Source organism: Oncorhynchus nerka, linkage group LG2, assembly GCF_034236695.1.
Source record: "Oncorhynchus nerka isolate Pitt River linkage group LG2, Oner_Uvic_2.0, whole genome shotgun sequence".
In the NCBI taxonomy this organism is placed as follows: domain Eukaryota; kingdom Metazoa; phylum Chordata; class Actinopteri; order Salmoniformes; family Salmonidae; genus Oncorhynchus; species Oncorhynchus nerka.
The window spans coordinates 61,198,524-61,204,523 of NC_088397.1; the positions used below are offsets into that span (position 1 = coordinate 61,198,524).

The window sequence follows — 6,000 nt, forward strand, 5'->3', positions numbered from 1 at the left end:
AAGCTGTGTTATGTGTGTGGAGGTAGCTAGCTGGTGATGAGAGTGCTGGCTGTGGTCATCAGTTAGGTGATTGTAATGTTGAAGTTTTAAAGCTGTGTTATGTGTGTGGAGGTAGCTAGCTGGTGATGAGAGTGCTGGCTGTGGTCATCAGTTAGGTGATTGACGTGAGTGTTGAGCCGCCGCCACATTGCCTTAGTTTCAACCATAATTACACATGTGGTTCTAATTGAACCTGTTATTGGGGAGAACGAGAGGCCCGACTATTTTTGTGCGCTTGTGTGCATGTCTATTTGTGTGTGTCTATTTTGTATTTGTGCACTTCTATTTGTGTGTGTGTGCATGTGATTTTGTGTGTGTGCATGTCTATTTGTGTGTGTGCATGTCTATTTGTGTGTGTGCATGTCTATTTGTGTCTGTGCATGTCTATTTGTGTCTGTGCATGTCTATTTGTGTCTGTGCATGTCTATTTGTGTGTGTGCATGTCTATTTGTGTCTGTGCATGTCTATTTGTGTCTGTGCATGTCTATTTGTGTCTGTGCATGTCTATTTGTGTCTGTGCATGTCTATTTGTGTCTGTGCATGCCAAATGCTGACCTGTGGATTAGGGAAAGTAAAGCCAGCAGAATCCGACTGACACAGCATCTCTAGTCCAGAGGAAGACAGAGAAAAGCAGGAGAATGAAGAGAGAAAAGGGGAAAGACAAGTTGTGGAACGAGGGAGCGAGCCGTGGACCAGAGAAGGTCAGAGGGGAGGATATTCTGGGATGCCCTGGGTAGATTTTAGGGTGATTCACAACAGTCTATTGAGTGTAGAAGAGGAGAGGGAGAGAGACAGACAGACAGATAGATGGAGAGAGCGAGAGAATTTGTGATAGAGAGATAGATTCAGAGTGTGAGCCTCTTAAGAGCTGATGGATGTGGGAGGGAGTGACTCTGCAGCACAGAGAGAGGAAGGGACCGCTTCCTATGGGCCTGGGGAATGGGAAAGAGGGAGAGAGAGAAAGAGAGAGAGAGAGAAGAGGACGGAAATGACAGTATGTGTGTAGCAGGCAGGCAGGCGTGGGTCATTATGTGTGGAAGCATTAGATCAGCATCTCCTGAGAGAGCTTGGCAGCCACAGGCCAGCTTTATGACCCATTACTGGAGAGACTGGAGACAGAGCGAGAGATGGAGGGACCAAGAAAGAAAGGATAGAAGGGACCGTGCCTGTGGCTGGACCTTTAGCTGGAAATGGGACTGTAGCAGTGAGCAGGGCCAGGGTCTGGGCTGGTGGAGGCCTGGGGAAGGACTAAGGCTGGGACAGTGAGGGAAAAGTGAAATGTGTCTTCTGCATTTAACCCAACCCCTCTGAATCAGAGAGGTGCGGGGGGCTGCCTTAATCGACATCCACATCTTAGTGCCTGGGGAACAGTGTGTTAACTGCCTTGCTCAGGGGCAGAATGACAGATTTTTACCTTGTCAGCTCTGGGATTCGATCTAGCAACCTTCCAGTTACTGACCCAATTCTCTAACCAGGAGAGGGAGATGACTGGAGCTGAAACAGGAATGGGAGAAGAGACTGAGAGGATGAGGTAGATGTAGAGTTTTAGTAACATGGGACAGGTCCAATAATCTTGGACAGGGCCATGGCAATTAGTTGCTATAACCTTACCTCAGCACAACCTGGCTGTACCTGTATCTGGGAGATGGAGCTGGGAGTCTGCTGACTGTGTGATGACACTCATCATGGCCACCATGGAGAAGTGACATGGATGGACAGAGTGTGGATGTAGGGAAATGGAGCATGAGAAGGAGTGTGTGCATGGGAGACAGATAGAGAGAAAGTGTGGGGGAGAGGTAGTGTGTTGGGGAGTTGATCGTATGACAGAATGTGTGTGTGTGTGTGGTATGGCATCCTCATAGAGCCTGTCTCCCCCATCTCCCCAATCTCCCCCATTCAAAACCTGTCTCCCCCTCCCCCTATGACCCTTCGTAAGGGTGTCATAATAGAGTCGTTGGTGTATTCCAACCCTCTGTACCAGCCTGACAACCCACCTGTCAATCAACCAGTTGCCGAGGGAACAGATCACTTCAAAGACTTTTTCCAAACAACAATGGGGCTAAACTTCGTGGCACTGTTTTAACGTGTTTATTAAAGGGTTCTACTAATGCACGGGTGACAGCTGCATGGCCCTGCCCGTAGAGGAGCATTTACACGCCTCTGAAACGCACCTCACTCTGCGGCAGCCGTGGTGAAATCCGCCAGGCGAGCTCTGGAGAGAGATTCCCACTCAGGGAAGGTTTAAGCGGGAGGAGGAGCAGACAGATTCACGCTCAGCCCTGAACGTTCCCCAGCGGAAAGGAAAACAGTGTCAGGGAGTGAGTGTCTTCACTGCCTAAGCACTTATTTGTGTTTGATGATACTCATGCTTTCGTCCCTTTTGGTTTTGAGGTTTAAAAGTGTGGGAAAGTTTGGACATTTCTGTGTGTTTAGTTCAGGTTGTTTGTGTTCATTAGCTGTATGTGCTGTTTAGTTTGGCGTTGAATGTGTAATGTCTTTTCTACTTGGTTGTGTGTACAGTATGCTATACTGTAGAGGTATGAGGGAAGCCCCTATAGGAACTAACTAAATCTGTCCCAGTCCCCCCCACCCACCCATTGACCATATAAGTAACAAGCGTATAAATGTATGTCATTATGTTTACTAATCCGTAAAGTATTGGGCTGCTGCTGGCTAACACAGGCTAACGCTGCGGCCGAGAGGCTGGCGAAGGCTGCTATCTTATGGTATTAGTGATGGGTGACATAGGATGACTACTTAAACTATTAGCATGAGAAACAGGCTGTGCCGGGCAGGGCGCTAGATATATATACCCACTGACAGAGAGATCTGTTAACCAGTCTAAACCCAAATCACAATGTGCTGCTAGAGAGGACGGAATGACAGCTATACCCCCCCCCACCCCTACCCCCATCTTCTTGCTTATGCATTCATTTGGCATTAACTAACTGCAATTTTTGTACTCATTACAGGAAAAAGGAAAATAAAACTCATACAATCAGGATTTTTTGTTGCTATATTTATATATATCTTTTCAAAAGTCTGTTATTTTGTGTGTTTCACTTGTGTTGTCATGACGTGTTTGAGATTTAAGGTTTTATTTATGGTTATGAGACTGAAATGTCTCGCTCTTTCCTCTCTCTCTCTCTCTCTCTCTCTCTCTCTCTCTCTCTCTCTCTTTCCCTCCCTCCCTCCCTCCCTCCCTCCCCGTGGTCCTTGAGGTGAAGTGGTTTTGCCGGACTTTTCCCCACAGGGGGTGAGGACTCTGAGGCTCTGTGTGTGCCCTTTCAAAGCAGTGGAGAGAGGGAGAGGATAGAGGAAATGGGAAGGAGAAACGGATAAGAGAATAGCACAGTAGCTCTGAGAGTCTTGAGATCACACAGAGACACAGAGGCAGGGGCTTAAGGAAGAATGTGGCAGGACGGTGTGGGATATGTGTGTGACCACAATTACCTGTTTTGTAGTTTCCCTTGGACAGAATTTCTCAGGTTTGTTTTTGTGACGCCTGAGGAGAAATAGTAGAACAAAAGCTAACAGGTTGACCCTCTCCTGTCCCAGTGGTAACTATTGCCATGCTATGGACTTTTTAGATACAAATATATCAAGTTAGAAAAAATACAAAGGATATACACCAAATCATATTATCATTAAAGAGATGTGTGTTTGCATGACTTCTCCTTTGCCGTTGGTGATTAGTGTGTGTTTGGTACACCAGCAGGTTACACAAAGTGCTTGTAACCATCGGTTACGGCTGGCTTTTGCTCTCGGCTGTGTTCGGCTAGCATTGTAATGTGTGTGTGTGTGTGTGTGTGTGTGTGTGTGTGTGTGTGTGTGTGTGTGTGTGTGTGTGTGAGGTGGTCATTGTTGACCAAGGGACATCTGCCACTAGATTATCCCCAGCCGCTATCTGAATAATTGTGTAATCCCCCTCTCCCTCCCTCCTTTCGTGCCTCGTTCGCCACAAATCCCTCGCTCCTAAGAAAGAGGAAAAGAAAGACTAGTATCTTCTCCTTTCCTTGCCGGTCTGTGGTGTTCCAGTGAGGTATGACAGGTGTGTATGTGTGCCCCTGGTCACTGTTCGCTGTCTGACATTTATAGGGGGATTTGAGCGCGGCCTCCTCTCTTTCTTCCTCTCCTCTCCCATCCCTTCTTCCCAGGGAAATAAAGCAGCCTAATCCTGTCAGATTACCTCTGCTGTCCAGGACTCTTCTACCACACAGTGTATTAGACAGACTCCAGTCTTTAAGAAGAGTAAGACAAAAGAAAGAGTGTTTTGTGGCCTTTGAAACCACAGCAGTCTGAAGCCGGCTGAGATCACCGGTCAGGGGTGACAGAGAAGAGAGGAAAGAAAGGTGGAAATAAGAGAGGAAATAAGGAGTACTACTGTATCTTAAATACTACTGTGCTGGTGATCCTGAAACTGTCATTTAGTATCGATAAAACATAAGCAGTGTTCAATAGAATTATAATACACCCCTTTTTAATAGTTTAGCTCTGGATTTTGTTTGAACAACAAAAAAACTAACTGGTCCCTTCATTTCTGACTATTAGCCTAATCTAAAACAGGTGGTAGAGTGGAAAAAGGAGGTTATTTGTACTAAACACCTCATCCACATTTTGTGCAGTACTAGAACATATGCTCACTGCAGGGTAAGAAGAAATGTAATGAAAACATTGGGTCAAAAAGTGCAATTTTCTGTTGAGAATGACAGACTTAAAATTGAGCCGATACGGTATACTGTGTTGAAAGTCTTGAGTGTTGAGGAGGAGTGGAAAGGGAAAGTACGGGGGATGTATTTTCTATAGAATGACTTCCCTGGCTGTAATGAGGAGGAGTAGAAAGGGAAAGTACGGGGGATGTATTTTCTATAGAATGACTTCCCTGGCTGTAATGAGGAGGAGTGGAAAGGGAAAGTACGGGGGATGTATTTTCTATAGAATGACTTCCCTGGCTGTAATGAGGAGGAGTGGAAAGGGAAAGCACGGGGGATGTATTTTCTATAGAATGACTTCCCTGGCTGTAATGAGGAGGAGTGGAAAGGGAAAGTACGGGGGATGTATTTTCTATAGAATGACTTCCCTGGCTGTAATGAGGAGGAGTGGAAAGGGAAAGCACGGGGATGTATTTTCTATAGAATGACTTCCTGGCTGTAATGAGGAGGAGTGGAAAGGGAAAGTACGGGGGATGTATTTTCTATAGAATGACTTCCCTGGCTGTAATGAGGAGGAGTGGAAAGGGAAAGCACGGGGGATGTATTTTCTATAGAATGACTTCCCTGGCTGTAATGAGGAGGAGTGGAAAGGGAAAGTACGGGGGATGTATTTTCTATAGAATGACTTCCCTGGCTGTAATGAGGAGGAGTGGAAAGGGAAAGTACGGGGATGTATTTTCTATGGAATGACTTCCCTGGCTGTAATGAGGAGGAGTGGAAAGGGAAAGTACGGGGATGTATTTTCTATAGAATGACTTCCCTGGCTGTAATGAGGAGGAGTGGAAAGGGAAAGTACGGGGATGTATTTTCTATAGAATGACTTCCCTGGCTGTAATGAGGAGGAGTGGAAAGGGAAAGTACGGGGATGTATTTTCTATATAATGACTTCCCTGGCTGTAATGAGGAGGAGTGGAAATGGAAAGTACGGGGGATGTATTTTCTATAGAATGACTTCCCTGGCTGTAATGAGGAGGAGTGGAAAGGGAAAGTACGGGGATGTATTTTCTATAGAATGACTTCCCTGGCTGTAATGAGGAGGAGTGGAAAGGGAAAGTACGGGGATGTATTTTCTATAGAATGACTTCCCTGGCTGTAATGAGGAGGAGTGGAAAGGGAAAGTACGGGGATGTATTTTCTATAGAATGACTTCCTGGCTGTAATGAGGAGGAGTGGAAAGGGAAAGTACGGGGATGTATTTTCTATAGAATGACTTCCCTGGCTGTAATGAGGAGGAGTGGAAAGGGAAAGT

The 6,000-nt window shown here is 46.0% G+C and overlaps 1 protein-coding gene across 4 annotated transcripts in view; it reads left to right on the top strand.

The window, feature by feature from the left end:
* Positions 1 to 6,000, top strand: part of foxp4 (forkhead box P4) — a 239,960-nt gene that overhangs the window by 7,745 nt on the left and 226,215 nt on the right. The gene's annotated exons all lie outside the window — the stretch shown is intronic.